Here is a 23,287-nt window from a genome sequence, read left to right as displayed (position 1 = left end):
AACAAGTTTGTTAAGCAAACTGTTCAGCATGGAGACGGCAGACACAGTCAGACAAACATTTGCACACTGGACCTAAAGGACATGTACTTCCAGATCCAAATCCATTTGTCTTCAAGGAAGTACTTAAGATTCAGCCTAGACAAACAGGAAATACCAGTTTATTCCATAACTGGAATACAAACCTACGCTATTTATTTAAGGGTATTACTTTCGGCGAAGCTGAAATCACAATCGATTAAGATTTAGTGAGGGTTAACCTACCCATACCGCTAGTTAGGGGGGTTAGCTTGCTACCACTCCTCATAAACCGGTGATTTTGCCCACTTTTGTGTTTGGCGCGGATGGTGTACAGTGAACCCTCGTTTATCGCGGTAGATAGGTTCCACACGCGGGCGCGATAGGTGGAAATCCGCGAAGTAGTGACATCATATTTACCTATTTATTTAACATGTATATTCGGACTTTTAAAACCTTCCCTTGTACGTAGTACTGTTAACAAACTACCCTTTAATGTACAGAACACTTATTGCATGTACTACAGTACCCTAAACTAAAACAGGCACAAATATTAAAGGCGATTTTATATCATGCGTTTCCTAAACACCTAAAAAGCACGATAAAAAATGGCAACCAATGTTTTGTTTACGTTTATCTCTGATCATAATGAAGAAACAAACTCCTTTAGTGTATTGTACACATATATGTATAGGTTAGTTTTTGCATCGTTATATTGATGTATACAGTATGTTGATTTTTGTTATTACCAATGTTTTACAGTACTTAATTTTCCTTAGGACTTCCAATGAAATGTTTTTTCTTTATGATGCCGCCTGAAACGACGGCGTCATAAAGTACGCTCAGTAAACAACCACGCTCAGAACAAAGAAGGCATTTAACGCGCATGATGAAAGTAATAAATAATGATATTTACAGTAAAAGCTTTTAGAAAATATGTTATTACAAATAATTGTTTACCGTATCTATATAAAATCATACAGTACATACTGTACGTAGCAAAGCAGGAAAACAATTTACGAGAGAGAGAGAGAGAGAGAGAGAGAGAGAGAGAGAGGAGAGAGAGAGGAGAGAGAGAGAGAGAGAGATTGTTTTACGTATGTAAATGTAAATTTTAAACAAAAAAAAATATGATAGGCTTTTAAAACCTTCCCTTTAACTTAATGCATACAGTACTAAACTATAAAACAGGCACAATATTAAAATGTTTAAGTAAAAAAATAAAGATTGTTACTGTACTCACCACGAAAGAAGTTCAAAGAAAACTTGAATGATGATGGTGATGAATTTGCTGCACAGTAGAAATGATGATGATGAAGCTGGTGATGTCTTCTACTGTGCAGCCACTAATAGTATTTTACGTCTCTTCAGACGGAGGTGTCTTTTCCTGGGACACCTCTTCAACTTCTTCCTGAGACACTTCTTCAATTTCTTCTGAGGGCATTGTGATCGGAAGTTGCTGCCGCTGTTTCTTTTTTCAATATTAAACTTACCCGATAATCATGTAGCTGTCAACTCCGTTGCCCGACAGAATTCTAAGGAGGGATACGCCAGGCTATCAACAATACTAGAAGGGGGTGTACTTACCAGCGCCACCTGTGGCCAGGTACTCAATCATTTGTTGTTGACACCTCCTCAATTATTCCCTCTGTCGTGCTTCCGGCTAGACAGTTCTGGGATACGCTTATGGTCTTCGAGTTTATTCACGGATATTGGGGAAGTATTCTCTCAGATTAACGGCTGTCGCTTTACTGGAATCCTTCTTATATTAGCTAGATAGCTTTTATATAGTACTGATATAACGGTTAACGAATTTTGCTTGTTTTTGGATCACCCTTTGGCTAACTCTTTGAAACAAGATGTCTGACGTTTCGCAAGCCCCCTCCCATAGAACGATGTAGGTCTTGCAATAGGCGTATTCCGAAGGCCTCGGTAGATCCTCACACCGCTTGTTCTGACTGTAGGGACAGGCCCTGTCTTTAGAAAATCGATGTGAGGAATGCGCCGGACTTTCGGAATTGGAATTTGTCCGTCTTTTAAAATATTCATCTAAGTTAGAGAGAGGTAGAGTTAGGAGAAGTTCTTCTCACTCTTCTATGTTTTCCTCACCTCATGATCCCCTACCTTTCCTACCCCTGTAGTGGCTACCCCCGAACCTACTGTGTGCCCTCCGCCTGAATATGTCAGTTGTTTTGCGTGCTATTCAGGCTTTAGGCGATAAAGTAGAATCAGTGGTAAGTGACCATAAGTCTCTGATGGCCGAAGTTAAAGAACTGAAGGTCAAGAGTGCAGTGGGTGGAATTAGTGCCAGTGCTGTGACGAGTGCTAGTGTCGGTGCAGTGCCAAGTGCTAGTGGTGCCAGTGTGGTGCGTGAGGATTTTTCTGTGCGAGCCAGTCGTCCTCCCAGTCCCGGACCTCTTGCAAGCTCCCATGCCCAGGGGAGAAGCAATGTCGAAGGGCTTAAGGGTTCGACAGGCCTTGTTAGGCGCACAGAACTATACTCGGTGGTTGCGGGCGTGTCTTCCTTAGACCGTCACTCCCACCTGCAGACGATTGAGCCCGTCTTATTCTCGTCCGCTGATCAACTAGCAGGGAAGAAACGTTGGTCTCAGGTCTCGAGACCGCTTAAACGTAGAGTCCAGTCCGCGAGTGCTCAGCCAGGTTGCAGTCATTGGCTCAGCTCTGACTCGCCTCAGTCATCTGTCGACTGTACTCCGCCCAAGAGGAGTAAGGTTCTGCCAAACAGAGCCCGACGGTGACTTTACCTCAGTCTGTTATCGTTTCTGCCGATCCCAAGTGGACCCTGCTTCAGTCCATGCAAGCTCAGCTTTCGGACTTGATGCGTGAGTGTCGGGCTGAGAGTGTTGCACCTCCTCCTCCGCCTACACTCCCTCCGCCTGTTCTTGCTCCGCCTGTGCTCGCCCCGCCTGCACTTGCTCCGCTGGTCGCAGCACCATCTGCCAGGCGTACGTTGTTGAGCCACTTTCGGAGTTCGCTGTTCCCAGTGGTGTTCAGCCTCAGCCTTCTTTAAGGCAACCCTTGCTTTGGGATCAGGAGAGTTATTCCACTCTTCCTCCGCCCTCCCCTTGCTGCTCCCACCAGTGGTGCATACTCTCGGTTGGGGTACAACAACCTCTCCCCTCCGTGAGTCTGTCTGCTCAGCCATCGCTGCAGCGAGCTCAACCCTCCTCAAGGCAAGCTCCTCTACACCCTGGACTTGCGCCTCAGGAGCCTTAGCTTGCGAGAACTTTACCTTGTTCTGCGCAGCCTCAACCTCATCATGCTCCGCTCATCTCACAGGAACAGGAACGGACTACTCCGCCTCCGTCCTCCGCTCAGCTTGTGCAATCCTTGGGTTCAACCTCTCTTGCTAGGAGTCAACCTCCTTCACCCATGCGCCTGCCTTCTGCTTCGTCTGTTGTTCAGCCTTTGCAGTCTGAGCCTCAGGTTTTCCCTCAACAGTTACTGGAAGAGGAAACCTCTGTTATTGTTCCTACCCGTTCTGACTCTGCGGTTCAGCATTCTGGTCCGATCGCTTCGCTACCCTCTGCTGATGAGGTGTCGGATGATGAGGAGGCACACCTTGATCCCTCATCAGACGTGGACGAATCTAAGCTTTCTCCATTGTCGATTGATTTTCGTAAGGTCTTGGCTCTACTCAGGGAGATTTACCCAGACCACTTCGTCTCTGCTATTCCCCGCTCTCCACCATCTGAGTTTTCGCTGGGCGTACAACAAGCTAAGTCCAACTATACTAAGCTTGTCCTAGCTAGATCCTCCAAGAGGGCTTTAAGGATCTTAGGGGAGTGGCTGCAGTCTAAACAACACCTTGGCAAGACTTCCTTCATGTTCCCTCCAACGAAGCTCGCCTCGAGAGGTTGCGTTTGGTATGCCACAGGGGAAGCACCAGGCTTAGGAGTACCTGCCTCTGCCCAGGCTGACTTCTCAAGTCTGGTGGACTCGCCTCGGAGAACTGCTATGAGACGCTCGAAGGTTTGTTGGACCTTCTCAGACCTGGATCATTTTCTGAAAGGGTTGTTCAGAGCATTTGAAATGTTCAACTTTCTCGACTGGTGCCTGGGAGCCCTCAGCAAGAAAACCTCTCCTGCGGACAAAGATTCTGCCATGCTAATAATGTCCTGCATGGATAAGGCCATCAGAGATGGATCGGGTGAGCTAGCGTCGTTATTTGTATCAGGGGTGTTGAAGAAAAGGGAACAACTGTGTACCTTCCTTTCCGCCAGCATTACACCTTGCCAACGGTCACAACTCCTTTTTGCTCCACTCTCAAAGTTCCTCTTTCCCGAGGAGCTAGTTAAGGACTTGTCGGCTGCCCTGATACAAAAGGACACGCACGATCTTGTAGCCTCATCGGCTCGTAAGTCTAAGGTTGCCACCTCAGTCCCCAAGACTTATCGCTCCCCAGTGGCTGATACCCCGGCTACGAGGTTCATACCGCCCTTTCGTGGTAGAGCCCCCAGCCGAGGAAGCTCCCGTCCAGACTCTCACAGGAGCAAGTCTAGGAAAGGATCCAGGACATCTAAGGGAAAGAACTGACTCTCAGATTCTCCAGACAACAGTAGGAGCCAGACTCAAGATCTTCTGGCGAGCCTGGGAGAAGAGAGGTGCAGACGCACAGTCTGTCAGTTGGCTGAGGTTCGGTTACAGGATTCCATTCTGCCTCAAACCACCTCTGACCACATCGCCCATCAACCTCTCTCCCAACTACAAAGAAGAGGACAAGAGGCTAGCATTGCAACAGGAGGTGTCGCTACTTGTGCAGAAGAAGGCAGTGGTTATAGTCCGGGACCATCAATCCCCGGGCTTCTACAACCGTCTCTTTCTTGTGGCCAAGAAGACAGGAGGTTGGAGACCGGTGCTGGACGTCAGCTCTCTCAACGAGTATGTCACCAAGCAGACGTTCACGATGGAGACGACCAAGTCGGTCTTAGCAGCGGTTAGACAGGAGGACTGGATGGTCTCGTTGGACTTGAAAGATGCATACTTTCACGTTCCCATTCATCCAGACTCCCAACCTTTCCTGAGATTCGTTTTCGGAAAGGTTGTCTATCAGTTCCAAGCCCTGTGTTTTGGCCTAAGCACAGCTCCTATGGTCTTTACTCATCTGATGAGGAATGTAGCGAAATTCCTACACTTATCGAACATCAGAGCCTCCCTCTACCTAGACGACTGGCTGTTGAGAGCCTCCACGAGTCGTCGTTGTCTGGAGAACCTCAATTGGACTTTAGACTTAATCAGAGACCTAGGTCTATTAGTCAATATAGAGAAATCTCAACTCATTCCCTCCCAATCCATTGTGTACCTGGGAATGGAGATTCAGAGTCAGGATTTTCGGGCTTTTCCATCGGCCCCCAGGATAAACCAAGCCCTAGAGTCCATCATGAGCATGCTGAAGAGGAGCAATTGCTCAGTGAGACAGTGGATGAGTCTCACAGGGACCCTCTCATCACTGGCCCTGTTTGTCGAGCTAGGAAGACTCCACCTCCGCCCTCTTCAATTCCATCTTGCTGCTCATTGGGACAAGGGCTCTACTCTAGAAGCAGTCTCTATCCCTATCAACCAAGAGATGAAGACCACTCTCCTGTGGTGGAAGCACAATCTCCTTCTCAAGGAGGGTCTATCATTGGCCATCCAGACCCCCAATCTTCATCTCTTCTCAGATGCATCGGACTCGGGCTGGGGTGCGACCTTGGACGGACGGGAATGCTCAGGAGTATGGAACAAGGAACAAGGATTACTCCACATCAACTGCAAGGAACTGTTAGCAGTTCATCTAGCCCTGTTGAACTTCAAGTCCCTCCTGCTAGGCAAAGTGGTGGAGGTGAATTCAGACAACACCACAGCCTTGGCTTACATCTCCAAGCAAGGAGGGACCCATTCGAGGAGCCTTTACGAGATCGCAAGGGACCTCCTCATTTGGTCAAGAGGTCTAAACCTCTCTCTGGTCACGAGGTTCATCCAGGGCGATATGAATGTTTCAGCGGATCGCCTCAGCAGAAGGAATCAGGTCATTCCCACGGAATGGACCCTCCACAAGAGTGTGTGCAACAGACTTTGGACCTTGTGGGGTCAACCTACCATAGATCTGTTTGCCACCTCCTTAACCAAGAGACTTCCGCTTTATTGTTCCCCTGTTCCAGACCCTGCAGCGGTTCATGTGGATGCTTTTCTTCTGAACTGGTCCCATCTCGACCTGTACGCATTCCCTCCGTTCAAGATAATAAACAAAGTTCTGCAGAAATTCGTCTCGCACGAAGGGACACGGCTGACGCTGGTTGCTCCCCTTTGGCCTGCAAGAGAATGGTACACAGAGGTACTTCAATGGCTAGTCGACTTCCCCAGGACTCTACCTCTAAGAGTGGACCTTCTACGTCAACCACACGTAGACAGGTTGCATCCAAACCTCCACGCTCTTCGGCTGACTGCCTTCAGACTGTCGAAAGATTCGCTAGAGCTAGAGGCTTTTCGAAGGAGGCAGCCAGTGCGATTGCCAGAGCTAGAAGAGTTTCCACTCGTAGAGTCTACCAGTCTAAGTGGGAGGTCTTCCGAAGCTGGTGTAGAGCCAATTCAATATCCTCTACCAATACCTCTGTGATCCAAATAGCTGACTTCCTTCTACATCTTAGGAATGAGAGATCCCTTTCAACACCTACGATTAAAGGATATAGGAGCATGTTGGCCTCAGTTCTCCGCCACAGGGGTTTGGACCTGTCTTCCAACAAGGACCTTCAAGACATTCTCAAGTCTTTTGAGACGTCTAAAGAACGTCGTCTTTCCACTCCAGGCTGGAATCTAGATGTAGTCTTAAGGTTCCTTATGACATCTAGGTTCGAACCTCTCCAGTCAGCTTCCTTCAAGGATCTTACCCTCAAGACTGCTTTTCTCGTTTGCCTTGCAACAGCTAAGAGAGTCAGTGAGGTTCATGCCTTCAGCAAGAACATTGGTTTCACAACCGAATCTGCAACATGTTCTTTTCAGCTTGGATTCCTAGCAAAGAACGAGCTTCCTTCACGTCCTTGGCCTAGATCGTTCGAAATACCTAGCCTCTCCAACATGGTAGGTAACGAACTAGAGAGAGTTCTTTGCCCTGTCAGAGCTCTCAAATATTATCTGAAGAGGTCTAAACCTATTCGAGGACAGTCAGAAGCCTTATGGTGTGCCATCAAGAAACCCTCGAGACCCATGTCCAAGAATGGGCTTTCGTACTATATAAGGCTTCTGATCAGAGAAGCACATTCTCACTTAAAGGAGGAAGACCTTGCATTGCTGAAGGTAAGGACCCACGAAGTAAGAGCTGTAGCTACTTCGTTGGCCTTTAATAAAAACCGTTCTCTGCAGAGCATAATGGATGCAACCTATTGGAGGAGCAAGTCAGTGTTTGCATCATTTTATCTGAAAGATGTCCAGTCTCTTTACGAGAACTGCTACACCCTGGGACCATTCGTAGCAGCGAGTGCAGTAGTAGGTGAGGGCTCAACCACTACATTCCCTTAATCCCATAACCTTTTTTTTAACCTTTCTCTTGAATACTTTTATTGTTGTTTTTTATGGTTGTTACGGTAGGCTAAGAAGCCTTCCGCATCCTTGGATTTGGCGGGTGGTCTATTCATTCTTGAGAAGCGCCTGGGTTAAAGGTTTGGTAGAGGTTCTTTAGTAGGGGTTGCAACCCCGTGTACTTTGGCACCTTTGGGTTGATTCAGCCTCCAAGAGGAACGCTGCGCTCAGTAAGGAAGACGAACTTTAAATAAAGAGGCAGAGTAACGGTTCTATTCGACTTCCTTACCAGGTACTTATTATTTCATTGTTATTTGAGATAACTGTTATATGAAATATGGGATACTTAGCTATCCTTTAATCTTGTACACTGGTTTTCACCCACCTCCCTGGGTGTGAATCAGCTACATGATTATCGGGTAAGTTTAATATTGAAAAATGTTATTTTTATTAATAAAATAAATTTTTGAATATACTTACCCGATAATCATGATTTAATCGACCCTCCCTTTCCTCCCCAGAGAGAACCAGTGGACCGAGGAATAATTGAGGAGGTGTCAACAACAAATGATTGAGTACCTGGCCACAGGTGGCGCTGGTAAGTACACCCCCTTCTAGTATTGTGATAGCTGGCGTATCCCTCCTTAGAATTCTGTCGGGCAACGGAGTTGACAGCTACATGATTATCGGGTAAGTATATTCAAAAATTTATTTTATTAATAAAAATAACATTTTTCGCAAGAGCATCCTGTAGGGAGCCATGTGTTCATCGATCTTGGTGCAGAATTGTACAGAACGAACCATATCCTCGTCCCACTCTTGCGACATTTCTTTCACCTCATTCGCAAGCTTGCAGAGCTTGGCAAGCCGTTCTAATGTTAAGACCGTTTCTTCGACATTTTCTTGGATCTCTTCCTGTGTTTCACTGTCTTCACTGCCCGATTTCGTCAGGTCTTCGAGGTCTGCGGCCGCGTAACTTCTACTGTCTTTTAACATAGTATCGAGAAGCGTCACCTTCTCAGCAATCGTCATCATCTTTCGGTGCTGTTTAGGCTCACTACCAGCCTTAGTAGAAGCAGAAGGCTTGGGAGGCATTGTACAGTAGGGTTTAACAGAAAGTTCAACAAAAAGTTCAACTTAAAACAGTCACGCACAGCACAGATTAAAGTTCACAATTAACAACGTCAACACAGCGATACAGCGGGAGACAAAGTGACCGCGGAAAGAGATGCTGCGGGTTGGAGAAGCGGTCAAAACACCAATCAGAGGCTAGATTACAAAACTTGAGTTCTGATTCGTCATCTATCAGCGCTTGAACCAATCACAACCCGTCTTACAGTACTATGATGCGTTGGTTACCTACTCATAGAAGATGCCCCGCGCATACTGAACGTACGTAGATTAAGTACAATACCGTAATAATAATAAATAATGATAATAATACTGTACAGTAATAATAATAATAATAATGATAATAATAATAACAATAATAATTTTATTAACAACAACAATAATAATAATAATAACAATAAGAATAATAATACAGCTTTACGTACGCTATTTTACGCCTCTCTCTCTCTCTCTCTCTCTCTCTCTCTCTCTCTCTCTCTCTCTCTCTCTCTCTCTCTCTCTCGTACGCTTATTCGAAATGTGATTTTTGCAACAAAGAATATTATTGGATGCAGTACTACGTACGTATACATACAAAAGAAGCATATCCATTACAGTACACACCATTCTAATATGGTATGACTGCATCTGATTTGCGTTTCATGTTCGATTTAATTTTACTACGTACTGTATACAGTACTGAATTATCGTATGATCACATTCTCTTTTCGTGTTTTATTTCTTTCTGTGCTTAATTATATGTCATATGTAATGCAATGAACAATCAGTAAGAGCAGATATTACTAAATACAGTATTAATGGAATTACAGGTAACGAAATATCGTATTTGGGGTCTTCAGATATTGCGGTATTTTCGAAATTTCCAGAAAATCCGCGATATGTATATATATATGGGTTATGGAAAAACCCCGCGAAGTGGTGAATCCGCGATTGTCGAACCGCGAAGTAGCGAGGGTTCACTGTATAGTCGTTGCCATTCCTCATCCTTTGCGGTTGTTATTGGACTGGCATTAATTCTCTTGTTCTTTTTCTTTGTGTTAGTGTGTGTGTTGACTTCTGCGACCATGTGCACCTGCCCTGGACTTGATGGCCGGCCCTGCTGAACCTTTGTCGGCAGTGGAGACCAATCGCCACACCCATTGTCCCGCCTGCAGAGGTCAATGGTGTGATGGTAACAGCCAGTGTACAGTAGTGAGTGTCAGCAGTGGTCTGCCTCTCAGTGGGAGAAAAGAAGTTTAAGCGGGATATTTCTCTTTCGAAGGGGGAAAACCCCAAGTCCTCTTCTTCAGTCTTCTGACCTTCCTCCGAAACTCCTACTCGTTCGTCTTCTTCCGAGAGACTGTCGAGTAGCCGCGTAGACTTTTAATTGTGGCTAACCCCGGACCTCTAGAGATGGGGTTGCTTCCCTTATCGAAGTGGCCCCACCTCTCCCCCTTGGTGAGACCTTGTCTATGTCTTCTGTTTTACAGGTATGGTCATCCTTGGGGCTTCTGGGTCTGCCCTCCAAGGACTCCTTGCTGCAGCTCATCCTCCGGGGTTCAATTGTGCAGCTGTCGTTGTCGACTTTGGAGGTAGATCCTCTTGCGCTCATCGATGTCATGGTGTCAGAGGTGTCTTCTGTGGCTTCTACCGACGCCCCTGCTTCTCCAGACTCTCTAGCTGTTGCTGCCAACTTAGTTTCCCCCGTTCCTGATCATCCTTCGAGGGGGAAACTTAGTCCTTCGTCTCTCTCCTGCGAGTCTCTCTCCTTCGGGGGAGTTCTCTCATAGAGACTCCTCTTTGGAGGACTGCTGCTGCTCATGGTCAGCTTGCTGATCCAACAGCCCCCTAGAGGGCGTCTCCGTCACAGAGCTCGCCCTCTGCTTTGCCTTGGAGGTCGTCCTTCGCCATCAGTGAAAAGACGCCTCTTTGGCACTTTTGCCTCTTCATCGCAGTGTTCCCCCGCAGAGCAGTCTCCTGGACCTCGACCTTCACCCGTTCCTGGACCTTCTCTTGACGATGCTGCTGCTAGTTCTCGGACTTTGGCTCCTGACTCTGTAGATTGTTTGCGATCTCTATCGGAGGATGTTCGCCCTTCCAAAGGGCACATCCCTGTTCCTGTCTCCGGTACAGCCCCCTGAGGCCCTACCTAAGCGTGCAGCTGCACGCCAACGTTCTCCAGCTCGCCAGCGCCCTGCAGTGCACGAGCGCTCACCAACATCTCGTCAGTGCCAGCCTGCTCCGTCATGCTTTACAGAGCGCCCACGCTCTTCAGCTCGTCAGCGCTTTCCAACGCTTTGGCATTCGTTTGACAAACAGCCTTCACCTGCTCATCCTCAGCGCCTTCCAATGCCCCAGCGATCTCCCGATCGCCGGCACTCTTCAGTGCAACCTCGCCATAGAGAGGAACGTATACCAGCTCACCAGCGCTCACCATCCAACCTACGATCGCCAACGCAACTGCACTCTCCAGCCCGAGCCTGCCAGCGCTCGCCAAGACCTCAGCGCGCTCCCGCGCAACTTCGGTCTCCTGCTCACCAATGCTCTCCTATACGACAGTGGTCTCCCAAGCTACAGCGCTCTCCTGAGCACAAGCGCCAGTGTTCTCCTGCGCGCCAGCGCTCTCCAGTGCCGAAGCTTCCTCAGCAACCTCAGGCTCGCCGGCACTCCAACTCGCCAGCGCTCAACTGCGCACCTTCCTTCTACTGAAGCTGCTCTCCAGCAACCACCTGTGCAGCGCTGGACTGCCCGCCCCTGCTCTCCTGCGCAGTCTAAAGGGACTTCTCTTCTCCAACATGGTCTTTCTGTGCGCCAACGCTCTCCTGCGCATTCTAAAGAAATTGCGCAGTGTCTTGCTGAGCACCAACGCTCCAGCGCCCTACTGCGCATTCTAGGGAAACTGCGCAACACTTTGGACAGCGCATTACTGCGCACCAACGCGCTCTGGCACAGCAGCGCCTTACTGCGCACGTGCGCTCACAGTTTCAACGCTCGACAATGCACCAGCGCTCGCCAACATGCCAGCGCTCACCTGCGCACTCACGCAGTGATCAGCAACAGGAACATGACATTTACAGGTCACCATCGCCTCGTCCCCCCCCCCCCCTCTCCTACCTACACCAGACACTCCTCGTAGAGAACCTTCGGTCCCTTTCCTTTCAGGGGTTGTGGCTGACAGTGAAGCTAAATTTTTAGGCTTGATATATAATTGTAGGCTTACATAGGTTCTCACTTAAAAGCATAAAAAGCTAAATGGCTTGAGGGTCTGAATCTTTTAAAAGTATTGTCCCATACATTATGGGGGCAGACTGCAATACTATTTCAAAATTATACAGGCCCGGCCTTAAAAAAAAAAAATGATTAGTTATGGGTGTGAAATATACTCCTCAGCCACCCCAAGCCAGTTAAAGATATTAGATTCAATACATCATGCTGGTATTAGATTGTCCCCAGGAGCATTTAGAACTTCTCCTATCACAAGTCTCCTTGTTGATGCTGGAATATTGCCTTTAGACCTTTACCAAAAATCTGGCAGCACCCAAAATCTCCTCAACCTTTTGGGTATCGGGTGAAATGATTATTAAACAATCTGGATATAATTAGAATTGAGGTGCTTCCATTCAAGGTATCATCAACGCCTCCATGGAAATTACCTGATGTATCTTTTTGTAAATACTTTATTGGAGTTAAGAAGAATATGACTGACTTAGAATCCAGGTCTCTTTTTATGGAACATGTTGAAGAACATAGGGGATCGACTTTTATATATAAACTGATAGCTCCAAATTTGATGCTGGCGTTGGATTTGGAGTACATAGTAATGATTTTAATTGTAGAGGTGCACTTCCTCTAACAGCTTCCATATTTACTGCTGAACTGTATGGCATACTAACCGTTATTGAGAAAATAGCTTTGGAAAAGGATGGTAATTTTACAATTTTTAGTGATGCAAGGAGTGTTCTTCAAGCTTTAGAAGTTTCCTCAGATATCTCGACAACTGGTTGGTTCAGGCAGACTCGGAGACAACCCTTCTTTGTCGGCTAGACATGCTTCTCGAGAAGTTATCACTGCTTCCTTCGCAGAGACTAGTATACCTCAGTATGATAATAGACACCGTCCAACAGAAAATCTTCCCATCGGATGAAAGAGTACACAGGCTGAGAGAAGTGGCTTCACCCTTCCGGCCCATTAATGGCTGAGTCGGTTAGGTCACCTAACCTCTGTCCTGCGTCCAGTTCCAAACAACCACCTCAGGATGAGATCCCTGCTGTGGCAGCTGAATTTTGTGTAGAACCAACATTCAGATCTGCCAGATACATTAGTTCCAATTACTGTACTCAGGAACAAGTTACGGACCTGCTTTGGTGGTAGGCAGACAAAAACCTTTGCAGAGATCAGGATCTTCTCATTCCTCTTCCCGACTTGATGCTATATACAGATGCATCAAAAGAAGGATGGGGCCCCCATTTGTTGCATTACATGATCTCAGGCCTTTGATCAGAGTCCGAATTTCACATAAACCATCTAGAGATGAGAGCATCATAGCTAGCTCTTCATCAGTTCTAATAGTTGCTGGCAGACCACTCTGTGGTGTTGTTGAACGACAACACCACATCGTTCAGTGTCCCTATCAGTTCACATCATTCTAGGCAAGAGGAATGTGCTCGTGGATAATTTGAGCAGAGCGACTCTGATAGTATGCTCTGAATGGTCTGAATTCTCTGATAGCCAACAGTCCTGACTTGTGGGGTTCCCCGACAGTAGACATGTTCGCAACATCTGGGAACAGCAAGCTTCCGCTGTACTGTTCTCCAGTCCCGGGCCCTCAGGCTCTATGGCAGGATCCATTTCAACAATTGTGGGGCAACATAGACTTTTATGCCTTTCCCCCCCCCCTTTCTGTCTGATGAGAAGATTGCTCAACAAGATCAGAGCATCGAAAAATCTAATTATGACCTTTGTAGCTCTGCTATGGCATCACGCAGAGTGGTTCCCGGACTTCCTGCAATTACTAGTAGATTACCGAGAGAACTTCCTCCATGACCAGATCTACTCAAACAACCACACGCAAACATTTTCCTCAGTATTGTGCAGTCATTTCGATTTCACGCCTGAAGGCTATCAAGCGTCTCCTCTCGCAGAGAGGCTTTACATATGTCGCTGAATGTGTAGACACTTGCGTAAGTCCTCTGCCTCTGTGTGCCAGGCAAAATGGACAATCTTTTGTGGTAGGTGTCGTGGAAGGAATATCTCTCCTCTCGATGCCACCAGAGAGTAGGCCTCTTCCTCGGAACATGGTTCGCGACTTGAGGACCTCTCTACGAACCATTATGCCATACAACTGACCGAAACCTCACTTTTAAGACAGCGTTCCTGCTTGCTTTAGCCTCTGCAAAGAGTCTGTCAACTACATGGCCTCTCATATGACATCGCCCATTCAAGGGGAGGGGGGGAGTGACTCAAAATCTGGGGATGCTAGACTATAGATTCAGGCCCTTTCAGATTGCGAGTCTTTCTGTAACCAATGACCCAGATCAATTGTTACTATGGCAAGTGAAGAGTTTGAGATACTATCTTGAACGCACTGCAGCAACACGGCCCCGACTAACACCTCCATTTGTTAGCTCAGGGAGAATAAAGAGGAGGATCACCAAGAACAAGGTTTCCTCCTGGATCCTCCAAGTAATTGAAAGAGCTTTGGCTCCCGATCCTCCTTTAGGCTCGTCGACCTAGAGCCCATGATGTCAGGGGAATCAGCACTTCCATGGCATTCCACTTCTCAGTATTGCAAGTGCTTCAGGCAGGCGTGTGGAAGAGACAGACCACCTTCATAACCCATTATTTAAAAGACGTGAGCCACAGGAGACTCGATACGTTCACTATCGGTCGTGTGATGACTGCTCAACAAGTGGTTTAAGATACTTTAGGCTCCTTGATGGGCAAGTAGCAGTTGGTTGAGGGCATTGGTTACGTTGGTTAAGACGGATGAATGCGAGTGTGTCTGGCTTTCCTTTCTTCATCTTCCCTTCCCTTGTTGTGCAGCACCATGGATCCCTCTGCAAGCTGACTTCAACCTCTGCATATAATTGTCACTTCCCTTATGTAGCATAGTATAAGTTATAGATTTATATACTGTCCACATCCCCCTTGCTTTCTGTGAGAGAAGCAATGGGATACGTCTTGTTTTCCTATACAAACTCGGAAGGTGTTCATTAAAGACAACAACCTCTATTACACTGCATTGCACAAGTCACTATTATACAGTACTCGCTTTGTATATTTTAGCGAGGTGTCAAAGTTTTCCCTAGAATCACAGTCATATACTGTACTAGGTAAACTCAGGTCAATGTCCATGCCAGAATTAGGACTTCCACCCACTTGAGAGAGTCATCCACATAAATAACGGGAGGTTTGTTAGTATGGGAACAAATGACAAATTCGGAGATAATTTGTGTTTTTTCCAAACGAATACAAAACTGGAGTTATTTATATAAATTGACCTGCCATCACCTGTCCCCCAGAAGTACTGCCTGCAATCAGAAGTGACGTCTTTCACTGCTGTGAGAGTATATATAGATGTTGCTGGTTACCCCCCAGCCTACCTGCTCAAGCAGTTAGGCAGGGTTGCCACCTGGCAATTAAAGTGTAAAAGCTACCTTCCAGCTCCTCTGAAAGATAATCTACATAAATAACTCCAGGGTTGTACTGTATTAGTTAGGGAAAAATAAATATTATCTTAGAATTTGTCATATTTCAAATATAGCTGTAATTTTTTACAACAGTAAATGGATATACATGTATACCCTACAAAGGGAGCTAGGACCAGCTAGGTGGAGAGATAGGTAGTGGCGCAAAGTACTTCCAGTGTAAAGGAGCGCAGGCTATTTGAAATTATTGCTCAGTATTAATTTTATTGCAAATGAAAGTTTTTTTGATAGATATTGTGTTATTCTTATGCTCGAAAAAGTAAAGTCGCGAAGCAAGAACCCGCGATATACGAGGGCCTACTGTATAGGTATTATTTCATTTGTCTGGTCAAATTTTTCATAATATTAATCAGGATGTAATTAATAACTTCCAGTGCAGTATTTCATTTTGGTATTAGGCTATATGTTTTATTGGTGGCTAGCAATTGATTGATTAAGAGTTTTCTGGCATCCTGACATCTAAGGTCATTGATTAGAGTGTATTTGTACTGTATATACTCATGCTATTGTTTTTCTTTGATTTTACAGCTCCCAATGGCAAGAGAAAGGGAACGTGAGAGAGACCGGGATCGTGATCGTTATCATCGTCATCGGTATGTCTCATGCCTGATTATGTGTTAAACTATTTTTTATAAGTATGTGTTCCAACACAGATACAAACCCTTGTCCTTTGAGAGGAGGATAATCTCAGCAAATATAATACTCGGCTGTTAACATTTTTAACAAAGTGCCGGTAGTTACTGGGAGGTGGGGGGAAGCGGCGTGCACTGAGTAGCCACCTTGACTACAGCCGCTGAGTAATACAAATGTACTGTAGTGTGATTGTCTTTGACTAATAATAGAGGATTCACATGTAGGCATGCAGGCTTGCCTTGCCCAGGTATATCTTATTGCAAGTGCGCAGAGAGAAAGTGAGTGAGTGAGTGAGTGAGTGAGTGAGTGAGTGTGTGTGTGTAATCAAGCTATATATTAGTTCAGTGAGATCAGTATGTGTGTAAAATTTGAAAGTCAAATTGCCTGAAATAAAAAAAAATCAAGCTATATATTAGTTCAGTGAGATCAGTGTTACTGTTTGGACATGAGTCGTGGTATGACAATGAAACATTATCCAACAGATTTATTATATTTGAGAACAAAGCCCTCAGAAGAATATTGGGAGTTTAATGGCAGGACAGGATTAGAAATGAAGTTTTGAGAGATTATGCAAGTGTCATATTTGGATGAGGTCATGGTGACGGGTAGATGGAGATGGTTTGGGCATGCTCTTCGCATTCCCCAAAAGAGATTAGTTCACCAAACATTTTATTCGTGCTCCAGAAGGCATTAGAAGAGTTGAAAGACCCAGGCCTACCTGGCTGATGACTATGAAGTGTAAAGTAGATGATGAATGGAGAAGTATTGATTTGAAAGCTCAAGATAGACGACTGGCGAAATCTAACTGAGGCCTATGCGTCAATGGACGTGGGATTAGATGATGATGAAATAAAGGAAGAATGTGTCATAGATATATATTGTTTCAAGAATTATGTTTATCATCAAAACGTAAGATGCTTTTTCTTGCATTCCATAATCGATGAGAAATATCACTTTGTTTTAAATTCTTTATAAGGGTTTTTCTAAATAAATTTTGTTAGTGGGGTTACGTATGTCCAATCGATAATAATTCGTAACAAAACAGCTCTTGGTACCTGTATGGCATACAATTAAGTGACAACCTCTCCCAGTATGTATGTATGGATATACAAAGACACTTCCCCCAATTTTGGGGGGGGAGCCAATATCAAACAAATAAAAAAAAGGGGACCTTTCCTCTCTACGCTCCTCCCAGCCTGACGAGCGACTTAACCGAGTTCAGCTGGTACTGCTAGGGTGCCATAGCCCACTCTCGCCCATTATCCACCACAGATGAAGCTTCATAATGCTGAATCCCCTACTGCTGCTACCTCTGGTGTCATCCATGGCGACCGGAGGAAGCAGCAGGGCCTACCGGAACTGCTTCACAATCGCTCGCCATCTATTCCTATTTCCAGCATGCTCTCTTGCCTCTCTAATATATATCCCCCTATCACCCAGAGCTTTCTTCACTCCATCCATTGACCCAAACCTTGGCCTTCCTCTTGTACTTCTCCCATCAACTCTTGCATTCATCACCACCTTTAGCAGACAGCCATTTTCCATTCTCTCAGCATGGCCAAACCACCTCAACACATTCATATTCACTCTAGCTGCTAATTAATTTCTTACACCCGTTCTCACCATCACTACTTTGTTCTTAACCCTATCTACTTGTACACCAGCCATACTGCTCAGACACTTCATCTCAAATACATTCAATTTCCGTCTCCGTCACTTTCATTTCCCACAACTCCGATCCATACATCACAGTAGGTACAATCACTTTCTCATACAGAACTCTCTTTACATTCATGCCCAACCCTCTATTCCTCACCACTCCTTTCACTGCCCCCAACACTTTACATCCTTCATTCACTCTGACGTACATCTGCTTCCACTCCTCCATTTGCTGCGACAACAGACCCCAAGTACTTAAACTGATCCACCTCCTCAAGTAACTCTCCATTTAAGATGTCATTCAGCCTCGCACCACCTTCCCTTCTCGTACATCTCATAACCTTACTCTTACTCACATTAACTCTGAACTTCCTTCTCTGACATACCCTTCCAAATTCTATCACTAATCGGCCAAGCTTCTCTTCCGAGTCTGCAACCAGTACAGTATCATCCGCAAACAAAAACTGATTGACTTCCCATTCATGATCATTCTCGTCTATGATTTTCAATCCTTGTCCAAGCACTCGAGCATTCACCTCTCGGCACTCCATCAATATACAAGTTGAACAACCATGGCGACATCACACATCCCAGTCTCAGCCCCACTCTCACCGGAAACCAATCGCTCACTTCATTTCCTATCCTAACAAATGTTTCACTACCTTTGTAGAAACTTTTCACTGCTTGCAACAACCTTCCACTAATTCCATATAACCTCATCACATTCCACATCGCTTCCCTATCAACTCTATCATACGCTTTCTCCAGATCCATAAACGCAACTTACACCTCCTTACCTTTTGCTAAATATATCTCGCATATCTGCCTAAATGTAAAAATCTGATTCATACATCCCCTACCTCTTCTAAAACCACCCTATACTTCTAAGATTGCATTCTCCATTTTACTCTTAATCCTATTAATCAGTACTCTACCATACACTTTTCCAACCAGACTCAACCAACTAATACCCCTTGAATTACAACACTCATGCACATCTCCCTTACCCTTATACAGTGGTACAATACATGCACAAACCCAGTCTACTGGTACCATTGACAGCATAAAACATATTAAATAATCTCACCAAACATTCAAGTACAGTTACACCCCTTTCCTTCAACATCTCAGGTCTCACACCATCCATACTAGGTGCTTTTCCTACTCTTGTTTTATCTACTGTAGTGCTCTCCTCACTTCCTCTCTTGTAATCTCGCTCTCATTCTCATCTCCCATCACTGGCACCTCAACACCTCCAACAACAATTATATCTACCTCCTTATTATCCTCAACATTCAGTAAACTTTCAAAATATTTTACCCACCTTTTCCTTGCCTCCTCTCCTTTTAATAACCTTCCATTTCCATCTTTCACTGTCTCTTCAGTTCTCAAACCAGCCTTCCTTACTCTCTTCACTTCTTTCCAAAACTTCTTTTGTTCCAACACAGGGTACTTACCTAGAACTACCTTCTTAGGAGTTACTGGTAACTCTACCTAACCGACCAGCTTTTTGTCTAGTTTACCCTATTCCCGTTTTCTAGGGGCTAACCCCAGGCGGAGTGATACGCGCCCTGAGGCGACCCGGGGTCGGAAAGCGTGCAAGCTCAGGTCGGCTCCTCAGTAAGTTTCTGGTCGCGACGTGATTATCATCTCGCCGCGCTCTCTCTTACCCTGTGCGACCCTTTGTGTCTACCACGCGCTACCCACGTGTTCATTTCCTTACCCTTTCCTTTGTATCCCTGTGTCTCTTGGTGACTTAGTGTTGTGTTATGGAGCAGCCTCGTCGTTGCCCTGGGCCTGTGGCCGGGAAATCTTGTGGGGCTTTCCTTTCTAAGCCCGAAGTGGATCTCCACTCATTGTGTTCGACGTGTAGGGGCAAAGTGTGTTCCCCTACCTCCACGTGTCCAGAGTGCGAGTCCTGGAGTGAGATCCAGTGGGTGCTCTTCGGCACCTAAAAGAAGAAAGCGGCTAAGAAGTCGCCCAAGAAGGCCAATGTGTCTTCTCCTTTGGTTTCCCCAGACGCCTCGTCAGATCGGGGCTCCCTTCCTGCTTCCCCTACCCAGAGTAGGGGACGAGGTAAGTCCGTTGCGGGGAAGAGGCCCATTGCCCTTCCCCAAGAGTCTGATATACCTGTGGGCGGGGATTCTGGTGTTGTGCAGGCATGTGTGGGGCCTGAGGGAAGTGCGGGAGTGTGCGTGGGAGACGAGGTCCTGGTGCCTACAGGGCCCGTCTCCACTGAAGATCCTATGTGGGGGAAGTCAGGTGTTGATTCTTCCCCAGCGTCGTGGGTGTATGTTTCAGGTGCTTCAGCTGCCGGGGGAGACGCCGAGAAAGGAAGCTCGTCTAATTCAGACCCCTCCGCGTGGGAGCCGCCAAGGACTCCCTTCAGGTCACCCTTGAGAAGGGAAGAAGACTTCGAGCAATGGTTCGGCCACAGGAGGTTTACTCGGTCTCCTCCAACACCCCCATCTACGCTCCCGCCCGTGTTTCTTCAACCCCTGACACCAGAGAAGCGACGTGGAGTCCCCCCTGCGGTGTTGGACGTATCAGGCAGTTCGGTGGATTCCTTCTCCTCCTCATCGTCATCCGCGTCATCGGACTGTTCTTTGTCGGAGGACGGTAACGACAAATCTACGAAGAGGAAGCGGGAGAAGTCCCGGAAGAAGAAGTAGTCCCTCTCCCGTTCCAGACAAGGATAGGAGTCCAAGTCCTCCAAGTCGAAGGAGTGGGTGAGCATCACGGTACCCCGGAGCGAGCTGTTTAAGGTTACCACAGCCGCGGCCGCTTCCGGGTGGCTCCCTAGAGCCTCGTCTCCTCTCTCACCCATCGTCCTCCTCCTTCAGACCAGATTTACGTCAGGGGTGGTCCAACCAAGCCCCCCCGTGACGAATCTAATCCAGTGAAGGCCTCCGCTGCTTCTTCCCAACGGAAGGACGCGCTGCGTTGGACGGAAGGCGTGGCGTCGACTACAGGCACCTTGGGGGACTTCTTTAAGCACCAAGGGTGCCCGTCAGTCCGCCTGAGTCTCTCAGCCACGGAATCCCCTGCAGGGCAAGGTAATCCCTTGACGGATACCCTCGCCCCCGCAGAGCAGCCCGTGCCACGGGCAGATCCGTCTAGCGATGCCCCTCCCACCGCCACGGAGGGTACCCGTGCGGAGGAACTGGTGACGGAGGCCCTGGTGGAAGGGGGGGAGTGCTCGTCTGACGACATCTCCTCCTACCGAAAAGTACTGGCCCTAATAAGACGCCACCACCGTCTTGACGAGCCCAAGCTCTCGGCGGAACAAGCCTGGCTCTCCGGACTGACTAGGATGGTGGAAAGTCCAGTACATCAGAAGCCTTCCTTAGCTCTCCCTCTAGCTCCTGACGTCAAGCTGGGGATGGAGCACAGATAGGTACCTGACAGGTGTAGCGGATGCCCCTAGAAGTCAGAGTTCTTCGAAGTTGCTGCCAGGACTGAAGACTCAGAAGAGGTTTTACGTGCCAGAGGGTCGTCGTGGAGGGCCCCGCGCAGTGGAAGCGGCAGTGACCTCTTTGAACCAAGGAGCCGCAGAGGACAAGGCGTCCACGGCCCCCGTTCGCTTTTCCCCGACGGAGACCTCCATGATGGAGGACATGGCGCAAGACCTGGTATACGTATCCTCTTGGTTAGACTGGTGGGCCTGCACCTTGTTAGGGTTTCAAGCATCACACGATCTCTCCCTTCCTGGAAATCAGTCCTTGTTGAAAGAACTAATTAGTTCAGGGGGGCAAGGCCCTCAAGTTTTTGTCTTCCCAATCTTTCTTTATGGCCACGAACTGGGTTCTGCGAAAGAGAGACACAGTCCTCAGCAAGATTATAAGGAAGTTGCCGGACAGGGAGGCAAGGAAGTTAAGGAATTCCTCAGTATGGGATGAATCCATTTTTCCCCTCAAAATGGTGGAAGACACCATGGAGAGGGTGAGGAGGATGAAGGACGTAGAACATAGGCCTCCCCCCATGAGGCGGCCAGTGCATAGGAGACCATCGGTGGACGTCCCTCACTCCTCCCAGGCACCACCTACGCAACCTCGAAGAGACTCTGGCACCTTGGCTCCAAGCCTCGCAGCCCCCCCCGTAGGGGTAACACGGCACCTCAGTCGTCCTTTAGACCTTCCTACAGTAACTCAAGGAGAGGTCGGTCCGGCTGCTCCTCCAGAAGGAGGTAGGAGGCGAGGCCCCCTACTCCTGCAGGAGCCTCATGTAGGGGGATGTCTGAGACACACTTGGCAAGCATGGCGGGATTTCGGTGCGGATCCCTGGACAGTGACGGTCCTCAAGGAAGGCTACAGGCTTCCCTTCCTGACAGAACCTCCCCCACTCATCCCAGCTCAACGGGCCGAGTGGTTAATTCCCAAGGACCCCTTGAAACGGGCGGCGCTGCAAGAACAGTTGTCGTCCATGATCGCCAAGGGAGCGTTGGAATCAGTGGTGAACCCCGGCCCGGGTTTCTACAGCAGGCTCTTCCTTGTGAAGAAAGCAACAGGAGGGTGGAGGCCGGTCATAGACCTGTCAGCCCTCAACAAGTTTATCTCAAAGACGGACTTCAAGATGGACACGCCGAAGACAGTGCTGGCGGCCTTGAGGGAGGGGGATTTCCTAATGTCCCTCGACCTCAAGGACGCTTACTTTCAAATCCCCGTGCACCCCTCCAGCAGGAAGTTCCTTAGGATAAAGTGGGAGTCCCAAGTCCTACAGTTCAAAACCCTTTGCTTCGGTCTGTCGACGGCTCCTAGGTGTTCACGAAGGTATTCACGACGGTCTCGGTATGGGCGCACGAGCAGGGCATCCGACTGATCAGATACCTGGACGATTGGTTGCTACTTTCAGCCTCAAAGGAAGAACTGAGAGAGCAAGGCGTGAAGTTGCTCGGGCTCTGCAAGGAATTGGGGATCACGATCAATTTGGAGAAATCCCAGTTGAATCCCAGCACCAGGATGACCTACTTGGGGATGGTCCTGGACACCCGGTTAGTGAGAGCCTTCCCCTCAGTGGAGAGGTTAGAGAATCTGAAACGAATTCTGCAACCCTTCCTGACGGACCAGCCCAGGAGGGCCAAGGATTGGCAGAAACTGATAGGGCACCTGGTATCGTTGGAGAAATTAGTACCACAGGGGAGGCTCAAACTCCGGGCGGTTCAATGGAACCTGAAGGAGAGGTGGACCCAAGGAAGGGAACCCCACAAAGTAGTGTCAGTCTTCCCGGAAACAAAGGAAGTCCTGCAATGGTGGAACGACAGGACAAATACAGGGAAAGGAATGCCCTTCACACTCGACCCTCCGGAGATGCTGTTGTTCACGGACGCATCGAAGGAAGGGTGGGAAAATTGACAAGAGGAAAATGGTCCAGCGAGGATGCGGCACGACACATAAACATTCTGGAGATGGTGGCCGTGTTGAGAGCGTGTCGGGAATTCGTTTACCACCTCCGAGGAAACACCGTGGCGTTGATGTGCGACAATGCCACGGTAGTGGCCTACGTAAAGAAGCAAGGGGGCCTAAAATCAAAAGAGCTATGCGCCCTAGCGACGGAACTGTTGGAATGGGCGACAAAGGAAGGGATCGGAATGACAGCAAGATTCATCCCAGGAAAGAGAAACGTGCTGGCAGATGGCCTCAGCAGGGTGG

At 47.5% G+C, this 23,287-nt stretch overlaps 1 pseudogene; it reads left to right on the top strand.

Moving 5' to 3' along the window:
- Window positions 1-23,287, top strand: part of LOC137616374 (uncharacterized protein DDB_G0287625-like) — a 142,610-nt pseudogene that overhangs the window by 32,415 nt on the left and 86,908 nt on the right.

This window comes from Palaemon carinicauda, chromosome 22 (assembly GCF_036898095.1).
Source record: "Palaemon carinicauda isolate YSFRI2023 chromosome 22, ASM3689809v2, whole genome shotgun sequence".
Taxonomy (NCBI): domain Eukaryota; kingdom Metazoa; phylum Arthropoda; class Malacostraca; order Decapoda; family Palaemonidae; genus Palaemon; species Palaemon carinicauda.
Note: the sequence above shows the minus strand (reverse complement) of the source record. Positions and strands in the feature narration are given on the sequence as shown.